This window comes from Carassius gibelio, chromosome A22, assembly GCF_023724105.1.
Source record: "Carassius gibelio isolate Cgi1373 ecotype wild population from Czech Republic chromosome A22, carGib1.2-hapl.c, whole genome shotgun sequence".
NCBI lineage: Eukaryota > Metazoa > Chordata > Actinopteri > Cypriniformes > Cyprinidae > Carassius > Carassius gibelio.
Genome location: NC_068392.1, coordinates 21,523,738 through 21,542,160, shown reverse-complemented (window position 1 = coordinate 21,542,160; position 18,423 = coordinate 21,523,738). Strand labels below are relative to the sequence as shown.

The following is an 18,423-nucleotide window of genomic DNA, read 5'->3' as shown; positions in this document are numbered from 1 at the left end:
CTGATAGCTAAATTAACAACACAGAGATATTTGAAGCAGTTTTACTCGTGCAGTTTGATAACAACATCGCATGTTGTTTACTTAATGTGCTTATGCCCTGATAGCTAAGTTAACAACACAGAGATATTTGAAGCAGTTTTACTCGTGCAGTTTGATAACAACATCGCATGTTGTTTACTTGATGTGCTTGCTGATTGCTAAGTTAACAACACAGAGATATTTGAAGCAGTTTTACTCACCGCCTGCGGTTCCAACACACGATCGTGACCCTTTTTCGTTGGGATTGCATTATCCTTAAGAAATAAACGATGTGCAAATCCAGCGTCAACCTGGACCTTGTTTGTAAAACAAGCATCTTCGAAATGCAGGGAACAAACACAAACACTTGCACAACTCCGTTGATGCTCTGTAAAAATAAACTCCATCCACTGGTCCCTTAATGCTGTTTCTCTTTTGGTAATCTGTGCAGGGTTGTCTTGCCCTGGCAACCAAAAACACACTCCTTTTGTGACATTTCGCGACGCTCTCGCTGTGATCAGTGATTGTCTGTGCACAGCCTCTCTCTGCTCTGCTTTACGGGAGCGCGCGCTATTCCGGCAGACGCGCCCTTAGCACCCATATAAGGAAATTCTGCTCCATCTAACGTCACACAGAGCCACACTCGAAAAAAACTTTCCGAAACTTGTGACAAACCGGAAGGAGTATTTTTGGAACAGAAATACTCCTTCAAACATACAACTTAATTTTTGAAACTTTGTCCATGTTTAGCATGGGAATCCAACTCTTTAACAGTGTAAAAAACTCAGTATGCATGAAATAGCATTTCACCCCCCCTTTAAAGCACCTGGTTTTCCTAGGCAGTCTCTCATCCAAGTACTAACCAGACCTAAACCTGCTAAGATTCAGAGATCGGGCATTGACTTTTTTTTTTTTTTTTTGCAAGATTATTATATAAATCGTGAAATTTTCCAAAAAGTTTAAAGCACCTGGTATTCCCAGGCAGTCTCCCATCCATGTACTAACCAGGCCCAAACCTGCTAATATTTAGAGATCGGGCATTGACTTTATTTTTTGGCCAAATTATTATATACTAAGTGAAAAGTTTCCAAAAAGCTTACAGCACCTGGTATTCCCAGGCGGTCTCCCATCCAAGTACTAACCAGGCCCAAACCTGCTTAGCTTCCGAGAGCAGACGAGATCGGGCATAGCCAGGTTGGTATGGCCGTAAGCGAAGACTGCTGCAAAGAGAGGGCTATTTAAAGACCAGCCCATCTAATCGCCAGTACATTATATAAGTAGGAAAGAAAACCCAAAAGCTTAAAGCACCTGGTATTCCTAGGCAGTCTCTCATCCAAGTACTAACCAGACCTAAACCTGCTAAGATTCAGAGATCGGGCATTGAATCTATTTTTTTGCAAGATTATTATATAAATCGTGAAATTTTCCAAAAAGTTTAAAGCACCTGGTATTCCCAGGCAGTCTCCCATCCATGTACTAACCAGGCCCAAACCTGCTAATATTCAGAGATCGGGCATTGACTCTATTTTTTGGCAAAATTATTATATACTAAGTGAAAAGTTTCCAAAAAGCTTACAGCACCTGATATTCCCAGGCGGTCTCCCATCCAAGTACTAACCAGGCCCAAACCTGCTTAGCTTCCGAGAGCAGACGAGATCGGGCATAGCCAGGTTGGTATGGCCGTAAGCGAAGACTGCTGCAAAGAGAGGGCTATTTAAAGACCAGCCCATCTAATCGCCAGTACATTATATAAGTAGGAAAGAAAACCCAAAAGCTTAAAGGGGGGGTGAAATGCTCATTTTCACTCAATATCCTGTTAATCTAGAGTACCTATAGAGTAGTACTGCATCCTTCATAACTCCAAAAAGTCTTTAGTTTTATTATATTCATAAGAGAAAGATAGTCTGTACCGATTTTTCCCGGAAAAACACGAGTGCCTAGAGGCGTGACGTGTGGGCGGAGCTAAAGAATCACGTGCGCCAGTAGGCTTTTGCGTTGAGCGCGTCTGGAAGCTGTGACACAGATCCAGAGGCTGAAATTTAACAAGAGCAGCATCAGCAAAGGCTTCTCTATGTGGTATGTACTGAAACTGTATATATTTGCTTAGCGGTTTTGGAAAATGACTAAGTTCCACTTTGTCGTCTTTTTTTATTTTTATTTTTTTAAGCTGTACATCTGGAAATTGCAGTTTGATAACAACATCGCATGTTGTTTACTTGATGTGCTTACGCACTGATAGCTAAATTAACAACACAGAGATATTTGAAGCAGTTTTACTCGTGCAGTTTGATAACAACATCGCATGTTGTTTACTTAATGTGCTTACGCCCTGATAGCTAAGTTAACAACACAGAGATATTTGAAGCAGTTTTACTCGTGCAGTTTGATAACAACATCGCATGTTGTTTACTTGATGTGCTTGCTGATTGCTAAGTTAACAACACAGAGATATTTGAAGCAGTTTTACTCACCGCCTGCGGTTCCAACACACGATCGTGACCCTTTTTCGTTGGGATTGCATTATCCTTAAGAAATAAACGATGTGCAAATCCAGCGTCAACCTGGACCTTGTTTGTAAAACAAGCATCTTCGAAATGCAGGGAACAAACACAAACACTTGCACAACTCCGTTGATGCTCTGTAAAAATAAACTCCATCCACTGGTCCCTTAATGCTGTTTCTCTTTTGGTAATCTGTGCAGGGTTGTCTTGCCCTGGCAACCAAAAACACACTCCTTTTGTGACATTTCGCGACGCTCTCGCTGTGATCAGTGATTGTCTGTGCACAGCCTCTCTCTGCTCTGCTTTACGGGAGCGCGCGCTCTTCCGGCAGACGCGCCCTTAGCACCCATATAAGGAAAGTCTGCTCCATCTAACGTCACACAGAGCCACACTCGAAAAAAACTTTCCGAAACTTGTGACAAACCGGAAGGAGTATTTTTGGAACAGAAATACTCCTTCAAACATACAACTTAATTTTTGAAACTTTGTCCATGTTTAGCATGGGAATCCAACTCTTTAACAGTGTAAAAAACTCAGTATGCATGAAATAGCATTTCACCCCCCCTTTAAAGCACCTGGTTTTCCTAGGCAGTCTCTCATCCAAGTACTAACCAGACCTAAACCTGCTAAGATTCAGAGATCGGGCATTGACTTTTTTTTTTTTTTTTGCAAGATTATTATATAAATCGTGAAATTTTCCAAAAAGTTTAAAGCACCTGGTATTCCCAGGCAGTCTCCCATCCATGTACTAACCAGGCCCAAACCTGCTAATATTCAGAGATCTGGCATTGACTCTATTTTTTGGCAAAATTATTATATACTAAGTGAAAAGTTTCCAAAAAGCTTACAGCACCTGGTATTCCCAGGCGGTCTCCCATCCAAGTACTAATCAGGCCCAAACCTGCTTAGCTTCCGAGAGCAGACGAGATCGGGCAGAGCCAGGTTGGTATGGCCGTAAGCGAAGACTGCTGCAAAGAGAGGGCTATTTAAAGACCAGCCCATCTAATCGCCAGTACATTATATAAGTAGGAAAGAAAACCCAAAAGCTTAAAGCACCTGGTATTCCTAGGCAGTCTCTCATCCAAGTCCTAACCAGACCTGAACCTGCTTAAGATTCAGAGATCGGGCATTGACTTTTTTTTTTTTTTTCTTTTTGCAAGATTATTATATAAATCGTGAAATTTTCCAAAAAGTTTAAAGCACCTGGTATTCCCAGGCAGTCTCCCATCCATGTACTAACCAGGCCCAAACCTGCTAATATTCAGAGATCGGGCATTGACTCTATTGTTTGGCAAAATTATTATATACTAAGTGAAAATTTTCCAAAAAGCTTACAGCACCTGGTATTCCCAGGCGGTCTCCCATCCAAGTACTAACCAGGCCCAAACCTGCTTAGCTTCCGAGAGCAGACGAGATCGGGCTTAGCCAGGTTTTTTTTTTTTTTTTTTTTTTTTTTTTTTTTTTTTTTTTTTATTATTATTTTCTTGAAAAACACATATAATACATTACATCTCTTCTAAGAAAAGAAATTTACATTCCAATTAAAAAATAAAAAATAAAATTAAAACAAAGACATTCATGTGATTAAATAGATATTTCTCTTCCACATCATTCTGTTCCTGGAAATGCTATTTCAAACTTCTTTAAAATTGAGTAAACCTCTGAAGTAAACACTTTATCAAATTCCTTATTTTTTTGTTCCTGTTTAAAATAACAATACAAACATTCTATATACCTTTTCCAACATCTTTTAAACAAACCCCACACATCCATTATAATTTCTTCTTGTTTTGCAATTCCTCTTCTTTCCCAGATGACTTTTTTCATTAACATTACAAACAGATTGATCACCTTTTTGTTTTTTTCCTTCTCATCAAAACCTAACATAATGATCCTATCCAATTCTGTATCCTCTCGATCTTGCTCCCCTCCCAGGTTTACAATTATAGTTTTGCATTTTTCATTGAAATCCTTCAGTGCCTTACAGTGTAGAAACGCATGTAAAAAATCTTCCTCTTCCTCATTGCATACTTTGCATATGGCACTTTGTTCCATCCCAATTTTTTTAAGTATAACATCAGTAAACAGCACCCTTTGTCTGATATAATACTCAGAATTTTCCAATTTGACCTCAATTATCTCCCCTTTCATGTTTTTCCAAATATCTTCTTCTTTTAAACCTTCAAATGTCTTCTGCCAAAATTTGTTTGCAACAGGTTTCTTAAAAATCATGTCAATGAAAAAAACATAAAACATTTTCACTGTACATTCTTTTAAAAGCCACAATTTCTCTCCCAGTATTGCGTACACATCCTTTTCTTCTTTCCCCCCTTCCATAGTTTCAACCTTTTCTATCCATTCTTTGGGTATTGCATTTTTTATAATTTCATACTTAGTTTTAAGTTCTTGTTTATTAAATTCTTCCTTTGCTTCCTCCATCACATCTACTATATACTGCATTGGTAAAAAGCCTTCTTTATATTCATATAAAACATCTCTTACTTTGACTATTCCAACTTCCATCAATTCTTTAAAATATATTTCCTTCCCTTGGTTTAAAATGCCGGTGTTTAGGAATAATGGCTGATTTAAGATGTTTTCTCTTCCATGTACGTTGTATTGAACGGTAGTTAAAAAATTCCTCCAAGCCCTTAAAACTTCTTTATAAAACATTGGCAACCCCTCTGTTATCCATTCTTGTGTTCTCATCCATAACACATTATCTCCCAGATTAAAATTCCCACATTTGTTTAAAAAAATCCCCATTGTTGTTTTCCATTCTGCTTTGTTTCCCTCATCCAGATACTTTTTGACTAATTTGACTCTCAGACTATTCTTCCTTTGCTCAACATTGATTAAACCCAAACCTCCTTTTCCCTCCATCCCTATTAAAGTATTGTACGCAGTTCTAGCTGGTTTCCCTACCCATAAAAAATCTAAAAAACATCTTTTCAACCCTCTTTCCACCCACACCGGCATAGATGTCATATATAAAAAATACCACAGTTTTGAAGTCATTAAAACATTCAAGATTAAAACCTTCCCTTTTAAATTTAGTGCCCTCAATTTCCAAAAGTTCAGTCTTCTTTCAATGCTTCCCACTATTTCTTCCCACATGATTTCTCTAACTTTATCTTCATCTTTACCCATTAAAATTCCTAAAATCTTCATTTCTTTTACTTCCTTGAATTTAAAATTCTCTGCTAAGTCTGTCGTCTGCCCAAATCTCATATATGCAGTTTTTTCTTCATTTATTTTTCCTCCTGACCCCTTGCAAAATCTCTGCACTATTTCCATTACTTGTTTGACACTTTCTTCTTCTCTAGCAAAAATGGTAGTGTCATCAGCATATTGAAAAATTTTACTTTCTTTTCCTGTTTGTTCAATCTCTATTCCTTTAATTCCCCTTTCTTGCTTTATGGCTAGTCCAAGCGGTTCTGCCACCAATGAATATAGCAGGGCTGATAAAGGACACCCTTGTCTTATAGATCGTGTTATCCTAAAACATTTTGTTAAAAACCCATTTCATTTTATTGTTGTCATTGCTCCCTTGTATAAAATTTGAATCCATTTAATAAAAATCTCCCCAAACCCAAAACTTTTTAAAATATCAAATAAATATTCGTGTTCCACCCTGTCAAAAGCTTTTTCAAAATCTAAGTTAATGATATAACCTCCTTTCCTTTTATCTCTCATGTACCTTATCGTGTCTTTTATACTCATTGTTATATCCGAAATGTCTTTCCCTTTTACTCCATATGCCTGATTTGTTGTTATTATATTTGGCATTATCTGTTTTAATCTATTCGCTAAAAGTTTTGCTAAAATCTTTAAATCAGTATTTAACATTGTGATAGGTCTATAATTTTTTAATTCATTTTTTTCCCCCTTTTTCTTGTATATTACCTTCATCAATCCCATTCCCATTCTTAACATCATTCCTCCTTTTTCAAAAATCTCATCATAAACATCTCTTAAAATATCTACTAAAAGGTCTTTAAAAGTTTGGTAAAACTCACTTCCTAGACCATCAATGCCTGGGCTTTTCTTTTTGTTCAATTCATTTATTGTACTTTCTATTTCTTCTTTACTTATTGTCTGATCGCATTCTTCCTTCTCCTCTTTACTCACTTTAATTTTTATTAATTCCATTAATTCCCTTTTTTCTCTCTCCTTTACTCCTTCCGTACTAAACAATTTTTCAAAATAGTTTTTAACCTCTTCTAAAATTTCCCCACATTCATGTACCATTTCACCATTTTCTTTTCGTATTTCTTTTATAGTTTCAACTCTTCCTTTTCTTTTTTCAAGATCAAAAAAAAACTTTGTGCATTTTTCTCCTTCTACCAGATATTTAGCTTTACACCTCAACATTGCCCCCTTATATCTATTCTCTTCCATCTCTTTCAGCTCTTCTTGTATTTCTTTTATTTTTTGAATATCTTCTGTTTCATCATTTACTTGCTTCTCCAGTCTTTCTCTTATTTCCTTTTCTTTATTCTTTTTGCATTTCTGTTTTAACACACAATAACTAATAGTGATTTTTTTCACTAAAAATTTCAAGTTCTCCCACCAGATCCTTTTGTCCTCTAAATACATTTCATTCTCTTTTTCTTTTTTTATTGTATCTTTTATTGTTGCCACATAATCCTCATCCTTTAAAATGTCTGTATTTAAAACCCATACCCCTGGCCCTCTTTTCCCAACATCCCAATCCAAATGTACAAAAAAAGGCTTATGATCACTTAACCTCGTTTCTTCATACCTTAACTTCTCTATAAAACATTCTAAATTCCTTGTACATAAAACCATATCTATTCGTGTTTGATAAATGAAATTTCCTACTATTTGTCTTCTCGAGTATTCTCTTTTGTGTTCATTCCTTTCCCTCCATACATCCATTATATTGTTTTCCTCCATTAGTGATCTTAACTCTTTCCTTCCCGTATCGCTTTTGAAACCCATACCCTCCGCTATATCTTGTCTGCTAAAAACTGTATTAAAATCCCCCATCATAAGTATATATTTATAATTCCTCACAATTGTCTTGATAGTGTTAAAAAATGATCTCTTTTCTTCTTTTTTCGTTGGTGCATGTATGTTGACCAGTAATATGTTCTTCTCTTCGTAACTCATTTCCACTATCAAACATTTCCCTATTTCATCTTTGTATATTTCTTTACAGCTTACACCACTGTTTTCCCTTATTAAAATTGCCACACCTCTACCATTTCTTTCATCACCATTATTATACAGAATTTCACCATTCCACCTTTTCCTCATTTCATTTATAGACCTATCTGTCCAATTAGTTTCTTGTAGCATTATTATGTCTTCTTTTTTACACATTTCTTTTACTTTATCAAACTTTCTTACATCTTGAAGTCCTCTTGCATTAAAAGTTACCACCTTTATGAGCATAAGACAGAAAAAAGTATTCATAAAAACCATCGTTTATCATTCAATCTCCCCCATGTCCTTTAACAGTTCAAATCGGTTTACATTTTTCAACAAGTCCTCTTTAACTACTTTTTTCCTTACCCCGCCCAAACTTGGTTTTACCTTGATCGATCTTCTTCTTTTCATTTGTATCCCAGCTTTGTCCTCCTTTTCCTCTTCACTGCCCATTTCAACAGTCTGTTCTTCATTTACAATCCTTTGATGTTCTATTTTGTCTAAAAGTATTTCAATGGTCTCTGCAATTTGCATCTCCGCTTCACCCCCTTGCTGTGATTGTTTATCCTGTATGCAACTTTCTTCTCTCTGTTCTCCTTTGTCCTTATTTTCGTTGGTTTCATTAATCTGTGTTGTTGTTGTTCCTTCCTCTTGCTCCTTTTCATTGTCATGCATCTGCCCACTCACACCTTTTTCATCTTCTTCCTCGTTTCCCATCCAGCATTCACACTTGCTTAGCACCTCCTCGCAATCCGGGCATTTTACCACCCTGCAGTCCCTCGCCATGTGTCCTCTCTCATTGCATTTGTAACATATAAACTGCGGACAGTCTTTCACCATATGCTCTGGGCTCATGCACAACCTACATGTCTTTACCTGCTGGCTATGCATGACCCGAAAGTGCTGTGGTCCTTCTGCTGTGACAAACTTGGTGCTATACGGGAGTGAGATCACTTCTCTGGGGAATCTTGTTTTTACAAATCTTGTTCCATCTTCAATATTTGTGCCAGGATAAAACCGTCTCTTTATTTTAGAGATGGGGAGAACTCCCCATCCTTCCAATTTCTTTAAAATGTCCTCATCGTCCATGTAAACAGGGAGATGCATAAAAGAAACAACAAAATCTCTGTTTTGAAGTCTTGTTACCTCACAGGTTTTTCCTTTGATTAGTATTCCATTCATCAGCTCCTCGATGTCTTCCTCGGTCTCCAAAGTCACCTCATAACATCTTGTTTGTTTCGGTCGAACCGCCAAGATTTTCCCTTCTCCAACTTTTTCTGTCACTGACATTATAATATCCACTGCTCTCACATGATCCAAATCCATTAAGTCCACTGTTACTGTTGCTTCCTTTTTGTAAACTCTTTTCCAGGTTTCCTTCTTTGTTTCTTTTTCATGTCCATCTCTGTGTCTTTGTTCAAGATCGATTTCATTTCCACTCCGTGTTTCTCGTGCCATTGCTGTGGTCGTTGCCGGTAATCTATCCATTTTGAAAATTAAAGCCAAAAAAAACTCCCCCCCCAAACAGCGTGAGCTGCTGGGAGGAGAAAAAAAAACAAACAAAAAAACTAAATAAAGCTTTTCCCAAAAAATAATGAACAAAACACAAATCAAAAAAGGTGAGCCTCTCTCACCAACTGCTCAAACTGCCAACTCACTTCCTGTATTACTCACTAGCGCCGCCAGGTTGGTATGGCCGTAAGCGAAGACTGCTGCAAAGAGAGGGCTATTTGAAGACCAGCCCATCTAATCGCCAGTACATTATATAAGTAGGAAAGAAAACCCAAAAGTTTAAAGCACCTGGTATTCCCTGGTCTCTCATCCAAGTACTAACCAGACCTAAACCTGCTAAGATTCAGAGATCGGGCATTGACTTGTTTTTTTTTTTTTGCAAGATTATTATATAAATCGTGAAATTTTCCAAAAAGTTTAAAGCACCTGGTATTCCCAGGCAGTCTCCCATCCATGTACTAACCAGGCCCAAACCTGCTAATATTCAGAGATCGGGCATTGACTCTATTTTTTGGCAAAATTATTATATACTAAGTGAAAAGTTTCCAAAAAGCTTACAGCACCTGGTATTCCTAGGCGGTCTCCCATCCAAGTACTAACCAGGCCCAAACCTGCTTAGCTTCCGAGAGCAGACGAGATCGGGCATAGTCAGGTTGGAATGGCCGTAAGCGAAGACTTCTGCAAAGAGAGGGCAATTTAAAGACCAGCCCATCTAATCTCCAGTACATTATATAAGTAGGAAAGAAAACCCAAAAGCTTAAAGCACCAGGTATTCCTAGGCAGTCTCTCATCCAAGTACTAACCAGACCTAAACCTGCTAAGATTCAGAGATCGGGCATTGACTCTTTATTATTTTATTTTTTTTTGCAAGATTATTATATAATTTGTGAAATTTTCCAAAAAGTTTAAAGCACCTGGTATTCCCAGGCAGTCTCCCATCCATGTACTAACCAGGCCCAAACCTGCTAAAATTCAGAGATCGGGCATTGACTCTATTTTTTGGCAAAATTATTATATACTAAGTGAAAAGTTTCCAAAAAGCTTACAGCACCTGGTATTCCCAGGCGGTCTCCGATCCAAGTACTAACCAGGCCCAAACCTGCTTAGCTTCCGAGAGCAGACGAGATCGGGCATAGCCAGGTTGGTTTGGCAGTAAGCGAAGGCTGCTGCAAAGAGAAGGCTATTTAAAGATCAGCCACTCTAATCGGTAGAGCATTTTATAAGAAGGGAAGAAAATGCAAAAGCTTAAAGCAACTGGCTTTTCCAGGCGGTCTAACATCCAATTATTAACCAGGCTCAAACCTGCTTTGCCTGTGAAATCGGGCAGAGACTCTTTTTTTGTATGATTTTTATAATTTTTATATAATTTGTGATAAATTCCAAAAGTTTACAGCACCTGGTATTCTCAGGTGGTCTCCCTTCCAAGTACTAACCAGGCCCAAACCTGCTTTGCCTCTGAAATCTGGTAGAGACTCTTTTTTTTTTAAGATTATTATATAATTAGTGAAAAAATCCAAAAGTTTACAGCACCTGGTATTCCCAGGTGATCTCCCATCCAAGAACTAACCAGGGTCAAACCTGCTTAGCTTCCAAGATCAGTTAAGAGCAGGCATAGCCAAGTTGGTTTGGCAGTTAGCGTAGGCTGCTGCAAAGAGAAGGCTATTGAAGATCAGCCACTCTAATCGGTAGAGCATTTTATAAGAAGGGAAGAAAATGCAAAAGCTTAAAGCAACTGGCTTTTCCAGGCGGTCTAACATCCAAGTATTAACCAGGCCTAAACCTGCTTTGCTTCCGAGATCAGACAAGACAAGGCATAGCCAGGTTGGTTTGGCAGTAAGCGAAGGCTGCTGCAAAGAGAAGGCTATTTAATGATCAGCCTCTCTAATCGGTAGAGCATTTTATAAGAAGGGAAGAAAATGCAAAAGCTTAAAGCAACTGGCTTTTCCAGGCGGTCTAACATTCAAGTATTAACCAGACCCAAACCTGCTTTGCCTCTGAAATCGGGCAGAGACTCTTTTTTTTGTATGATTATTATAATTATTATATAATTTGTGATAAATTCCAAAAGTTTAAAGCACCTGGTATTCGCAGGTGGTCTCCCTTCCAAGTACTAACCAAGCCCAAACCTGCTTTACCTCTGAAAACTGGCAGAGACTCTTTTTGTTTTTTTAAAGATTATTATATAATTAGTGAAAAAATCCAAAAGTTTACAGCACCTGGTATTCCCAGGCAGTCTCCCTTCCAAGTACTAATCAGACCTAAACCTGCTAAAATTCAGAGATCGGGCATTGACTCTTTTTTTTTTTTTTGCAAGATTATTATATTATTTGTGAAATTTTCCAAAAAGTTTAAAGCACCTGGTATTCCCAGGCAGTCTCCCATCCATGTACTAACCAGGCCCAAACCTGCTTTAGCTTCCGAGAGCAGACGTGATCGGGCATAGCCAGGTTGGTTTGGCAGTAAGCGAAGGCTGCTGCAAAGAGAAGGCTATTTAAAGATCAGCCACTCTAATCCGTAGAGCATTTTATAATAAGGGAATAAAATGCAAAAGCTTAAAGCAACTGGCTTTTCCAGGCAGTCTATCATCCAAGTATTAAACTTGTATTACATGGGTGGACATAAAAGGAAAGAGAAGCAAAAATACAAATAAAATAAATATAAAGAATTATTGTTAGAAATTGTTATCTAAAAAGTGATAATAAAATAGAGCAAATAGTATAGACAGCCAAATAATAATTTAAATTCTAAAAAAGTGTAAATGAATGAGACAAAATAAAAAAACTAGATTCAAAGAGGTATAACACATAGTAAAGAATAAAATAGTTAAATTAGGTGAAAGGAAAAAGAAGAAATTTTACCAATTTACTATATAAAACTAAAAAGTTGATATTTGATGGTAATAATATAAATAAAGATATAGCAACACCAGTGGATATTATTGGATTAAAATATCCACTGTGTAAAGAGCAAATAAACAAAATCTAAAAAAAAAATGGCAGAAGAGAACAAAAAAATATGATGACAAAATGGCCAAAGGAAGGGACATTTGATGTAGCATTGTGTGAGGAAATGGAAACTCTGATAAAAAACTATAAAACTAAAAGCATCAGTATGAAAAGAGAAAAAAGAGAAACAAAGAGGGAAAAAGAGAAAGAAGTAATTGCCCTGTTTAAAAAAGAAGGTGAGGATATGTTGAAGAGTATAAAACAGGCTAGGAAAGTCCTGAAGGGGGCAGAGAAAGATAACATGAGAAAAGAAAAGTTATTTTTAGAGCCTCCCCCCCTATTTGCCAGTACAAGGAGAGTTCCCAATATTCAAGGGAACAGTGGAAGTAACAGGAGAACTAGAGTTAGAAGGGCAGATAGAGATGGATGATAGAGAGGAACCAGCTGTAAAAACACAGAGGCAACCCAGAAAGGAAAGTGCAGAAAGTTTGCATCTTGATTGTTACAGGCAAGCCCGTACAGCATTAGGAAAAAATGAAAGCTAATCAGGAAGATAAAACCTGGTTTGAGGAAGGATTAGAAAAAAAGAGGAGGAAAGATATAGATATTGTAGCACAAGTACAAGCTTTGGAAGAAGAAATGGAAGAGAAAATTATAGAATCAGGGAAAAAGATCAGAGAGGTAAATAAGTTGGAGAGAGGAAAGAGTAAGTTGTTCTATGGTAGTGAGGATGAGAATCAGGCAGAGGAGTTATTTGATAACAGTAAATGGGAACAGGGCAGAGAAAAAGGGACACTTAGACCACTGGCCGCACAGCTTCCAATTTTAATCAAGGGTGAGCAGGGACAGTATGTCCCCCCCTGGACGTCACAGGACCTCGAGGGGCTTGTCACTTGCCTTCCTGATATTCATGAGGGGGCGGGTAAATGGATTAGAATGTTTGACGAGGAAACAACGGGAAAGCTATTGTCAGTAGGTGTTGTTAAAACTCTGCTGGCTAAAATTATTGGAGGGACAAACATGGATGAAATTCTTCTTACAACGACTCTAAACAGAGCAATGAACTCTCACAGTATGGATGGGATTGTTTTTGATGCATTCCGCCCAGCAGTATGGCAGGCATTGCGTGCCGGGTATCCGATCAGGGGTGCATTTCCCGTACAACGACGTAGCTCACAGATTAACCACCATAGTACGATGCATCTTTATGAAAATGAACGACCTAGTCAAGACTGTTTCCCGAAACCATCGTACCTGTGTCGCAGGTCCATAGTTCAAACTACGTTGGTTTGAGCTGTCGTTCTTCTTCTTCGATCTAATGGCTGACTGGAGACGAGCACATACTGCCACCTTCAGTAATTTGGTTTTATTTTCTCTTTTCTTCGGCTTGAATTACGCTTTTGAAATGACGTTAGATTTGAGGAATAACTAATAATTTGTTTGTTCTGCAATACATTATACACACACAGAGTTAAAAATTTGCTCTTTTCTGATCCCAATGTCAATCATTTCACAATTTCAGATTTTTTATGTAATATTGATAGGCTACTTAACCACCATTGAAAAGATTGGTTTTGAAAAACTGATGTAGGCTACTGTTGTGGATTGCTTTTTTTGCTCAATCTTTCCTAATTATGTCTTCTTACCATCCTGACGTGTTATTGAAAATGACACGAAAACCCCAATTTTCAATGCTTGTTCTTTTCGACAAGGTGGTGGAAAATAGTAAAGTCCAGCTATTTTCAAAGCTGAAAAATAGCATTACAAATGCTGACAAAAATAAAATCTGGGCAGAAATCAATCAAAAAATAAACAATGCTAGATATGGATATGGACAAAGCCCAGACGAAGTCAGGAATAAGTGGAGGGACTTCGTAAGTGTGACAAAACAGAGGGCTGTGGCACGTAAGAGGGAAGCAAACAAGACTGGGTATCAGTTCAGTTCCTCCTGTCCCTACAGAGGAAGAGACAGTTTTGGCCATCCTAGGGCCTGTTGCAATGGGAGGATCCTTGGAGATATGGATACATGTTCATCAACCAGGCCCTTTGCCTTCAAAGTCCAGGCCTCCAACATTAGGCCCTCTCCAGTCTGGCCCTTCAACAACAGGCTTCACATCTACAATGCTTTAAATTCAGTTAGCTACACTGCATTATTATGCTGTTGTAAATTTATGGAGGTGGTGGGTGATGGCCTAATGGGTGGGTGATGGAAGCACACATGACTATTTTGTGCCGGCCACTTCTGCAGTTTGCAGGTGGCTCAAGAAGGTGCATGGCTATGATGATAGCAGGCTGCTGGAGACATGTCCTCTTCGCACATACGTCCTGTCACCTGTGCAGCATCGTGCCACCACTGCAGTTTAAACCATTTATTTAATGTGACATAATTTCTGTTAAATATTTGGTTTCTTTGCCGATATGTATTAAATGAACACTTAAAAACATTAAAAAAAAACTTTTGCAAACAGTGTATACCGTCCCCCCGTCCCCTATCTCTCTCTATATGTATTCACACACAAACACATTTGTAGAGAGTTTCTATATTCTAATTCTGTAAAAACAACAAAATCACTCACTTATTTATAATTGTTTTTGTTACTTTATTTAGGTGCATTCATTTAAAATAAAAAATGAATTTACTATAATAAGCCTACTGTAATTTGAGTGTTAACATTTTATATAAGTGAAAACCTCTAACACACTGTTTTGCCAATATTGTTATATGAGACATATGTATTTTGGAATGTTTTAAAATTAAAATTAAACAAAGATAACTCACTTGACAAACTCACCGTTTCTTCGCACTAACGAAACAATGGCTGCATTCTAATCGGCAAGATTAATGCTTTCAGAGGGCACTTTGAATGGGCACTTTGAATGGAGAATAATCACGACGGCCACGCTGCTATATAGTTTAAAACTTTTAAATCACTCAAAGTGGATGGTGAAATCTTCTAAAGGAATAGGACACAGGGTCGATAACTCTGAATAGAACACAGCCCAGGTGCGGTGCAATCAGTGACGTCGACACAGCAAACTAACGACGAACTATGCCTCTGACCACAGGTCGAGAGCTGTCATTCCAACGACACAAGTTTGCGATGCAGTTTGTGAATGTTCGTTTGAACTATGGTTTCGGAAAACACCGAATCGTTGAACTACGTTGGTTACGACGGAACTTGCCACCATAGTTGGCTAACTATGCTTTTGGGAAACGCACCCCAGAGTGAATCTTAAATCACTGAAGGGAGAAGAGGTGGGGGACAGAGTAGATCCAACCACATATGTTCAGAATCAGCTGAAAAGGTGGAAACAAGAAACTGAGGGGGATCCCGAAGGAGACCCATTAATGGCAACATTGTTTAGACAAGCTGTGATTGATGCTATGCCGCCAGCGGTAAAAAGCAAGCTGGAGGATGTGGTCGGTTTAACTTCTAAAACACACAAAGAGTTTTGTGACCATGTATCTCATGCAGTGGAACAACACAGAAAAAATGAACAAAAACTTAAAAGTCAAGAGAAATAGTTACAATGTAAATTAACTCAATTACAGCTTGAAGAACTCACAAAGAAAAATAACAAAAATATTCAAGCATCAGTAACAAATGCAACAGCAGAACAAATGACTATAATGCCTCCAGTAATTGCTCCACAACCAACTCTTCAGACAAGCCCATTACAGCAGTCCCTCCAAATGAACACTTGAACTCTGTTCCCATAATAAATGTTTACACTCAACAGCCAGGCCAAATGGGATGGAGAAAAAAACCCATATAGCAAGGCCAAAGAGGCAGAGGCAGAGGCAGGCCTCCAGGTTTGTGCTGGGGCTGTGGACAGCCTGGGCACAATAAAGCTGACTGTACAACTTGTCCATGGCCACAGCAACCTCATGGTGGAAGGGAGGTGAGCTGGCAACAGCCTAACCAGGGTCCAGTACAAGGCCCAGTAAACCCTTGGGGAGGTCCCAATCCAGGCTATTAGGGGTGCCCAGAGAATCCTAAAGGGGAGAGTCAGCTTCCAATTTTATGAACAAAAGCTGATCAAGAGCCTATTATGCAGATTAAGATAGAGGGAAAAGATACTCCGGTTATGGTCGATACGGGTGCAAATCTAACTTGCATTAATTTGAAATATGCTTAACATCTCCCTTTGTCTGGAAAATTTGCAAAGACAATAGGATTCTCGGGAAAAAATGCAATTGATTCCCATAACAGCTCCAGTGTGTCTACAAACAAAAGATCAAAGTATAACAATGCCCATTCTGGTATCAAATCAAACTCCTTTTAATTTGTTAGGAAGAGATGCATTATGTAAATTAGGACTACAAATCTGGTGTTCTCCAGAAGGGGTATATATTGATGCAATAGGAACAGAAACACAAATGATGGTTGCAGAGCCAAAAGCAAATGTTTATTGGATAGGACAGATAGAACAAGATGTGAGACAGACAGTCAATAAATGGGGAAAGTTTATTGAAGCACAGATACCTGAAGTCTGAATTTCATTGGACAATGATGTATGATCAATAATGGGATGGAAATATAGAACAGAAATGGCATAAATAAACAAAAGGACAGCGGATTGAGATAGTCTCCCAGTACACCATCATAGGTAAACACGGAGCAGCTTTAAACATACCAGAAGGTGAATTTGTCAAAAAATGGTTCAATGTAAATAACTCTGTCCCGCATATTGCAGTATATGTAGGAAAAAATTGGGAAGCAAACGATTTAGGACCAATGATGAAAAGGGCAGAACAAAGCAAATGGTAATCAACAGAAACCCCATTAATTTTTCATTCAGCTGACAAAAATAACATCTAAATTTTGTGTGCAACCAGTTTGCTGGGAATTCCACAGGAAGTAGTTATCAGCCAAAAGAAAGTGATACAGATGACTACAGCATCTGTTTTAATAAACACAAATGAGACTGAATTATTTAAGGAAATGGAGTGTCAGGTACCAACTGAACTATGATCTCAACATGACACAGATATTGGATTAATAAAAACAGCAAATCCAGTAAGAGTTCTGTACTGTAACACTCCAATTTTGCCTGTAATCAAAACAGACAAAAACAGATGGCGACTTGTTCACGATTTACGAACAATAAATTAAATAACGGAAGATATGCCAGCTGAGGTACCAAACCCGCACACTTTACTGACAAATGTCCTTCCTGATGCCAAATACTTTACTGTAATTGATCTTTGCTCTGCCTACTTCAGTTTGCAGAAGAGAGTAGATATCTATTTGCATTTACACATGCAAATAAACAATATACATATTCTAGAATTCCTCAGGGATATAAACATTCACCACATATATTCAACAAGATTCTTAAGGTTGATTTAGAAGACTTCGTAATAGACGGTACACTATTACAATAAATGGATGATTTAATTATCTGTTCTACCTCACTAGAACAATGTCACAAAGATTAAATTAAGGTGTTGACAAAATTAGCACAAGGAGGACACAAGGTGTCTAAAAACAAATTGCAGTATTGCCAGCCTCAAGTGGAATACTTGCTTTAGTGCCGACTGGATAGAAGACTATGCAGTAAATACAGAGCCTTTGAGAGAAATGATGAAACAAGCAGGATTACAACATTTAAGCAATCCATTAAAATAGAACACAGATGCCTTACAAGCATTTGAAACAATAAAAAAAGAACTACAACAGGCCCCTGCCCTGGGAATGGCAGAATATGATAAAATGTTTCATCTATATGTGGCAAATAGAGCTGATGGTTATGCATCAGCTGTGTTGATGCAAGAGACCTTTATTGGAAGAAAAAAACAGCCTATAGTATACTACAGCACAAAGTTAGTGTAGCCCAGGGATTCCCACCATGTTACCAACAGGGTTTAGCTGCAGTGTATTATGCTTATGAAAAAGCATCCACAATAACTATGGGGTACCCAGTAACTATATATACCCATCACAAAGTTGTGGAATTAATAGAACAAGGGAAATTTGTTCTGACACAAGCACGAATTATAGCCTGTTCCTCATTACTCACATATCCAGATGTTAACATTAAAAGATGCCATACAGTTAATCCAGCTGAATTAATTCCTTTGGCTTTTGAAGGAGAACCTCATGAGTGTGTGAATGAGTCCTTGGCATTTACTAGATCTTGAATCAACACCTATTTCTGAAGCAGAAGTTACTTTGTAGATGGTTCTAGCTTTAGAGATCACGAAGGAAATCATACAGGATATTCAGTAGTGAAAAAAACAGAAAAGAATATGAATCTGTGATATCACA

At 37.9% G+C, this 18,423-nt stretch overlaps 5 non-coding genes and 1 pseudogene across 5 annotated transcripts; all 6 read right to left on the bottom strand.

Annotated features, from left to right (window-relative positions):
- Window positions 1-1,111: 1,111 nt before the first annotated feature.
- Window positions 1,112-1,230, bottom strand: LOC127944086 (5S ribosomal RNA). The gene has a single exon (XR_008150224.1). It is a non-coding gene; the product is annotated as a 5S ribosomal RNA (ribosomal RNA).
- A 357-nt stretch (window positions 1,231-1,587) lies between these two features.
- Window positions 1,588-1,706, bottom strand: LOC127943672 (5S ribosomal RNA). Its single transcript, XR_008149826.1, has one exon. It is a non-coding gene; the product is annotated as a 5S ribosomal RNA (ribosomal RNA).
- Window positions 1,707-3,360: 1,654 nt separating this feature from the next.
- Window positions 3,361-3,479, bottom strand: LOC127943723 (5S ribosomal RNA). Its single transcript, XR_008149873.1, has one exon. It is a non-coding gene; the product is annotated as a 5S ribosomal RNA (ribosomal RNA).
- A 6,278-nt stretch (window positions 3,480-9,757) lies between these two features.
- Window positions 9,758-9,876, bottom strand: LOC127943931 (5S ribosomal RNA). Its single transcript, XR_008150073.1, has one exon. It is a non-coding gene; the product is annotated as a 5S ribosomal RNA (ribosomal RNA).
- Window positions 9,877-10,245: 369 nt separating this feature from the next.
- On the bottom strand, window positions 10,246-10,364 carry LOC127943580 (5S ribosomal RNA). The gene has a single exon (XR_008149782.1). It is a non-coding gene; the product is annotated as a 5S ribosomal RNA (ribosomal RNA).
- Window positions 10,365-11,551: 1,187 nt separating this feature from the next.
- Window positions 11,552-11,671, bottom strand: LOC127943633 (uncharacterized; annotated as a pseudogene).
- Between the last annotated feature and the right edge of the window lie 6,752 nt (window positions 11,672-18,423).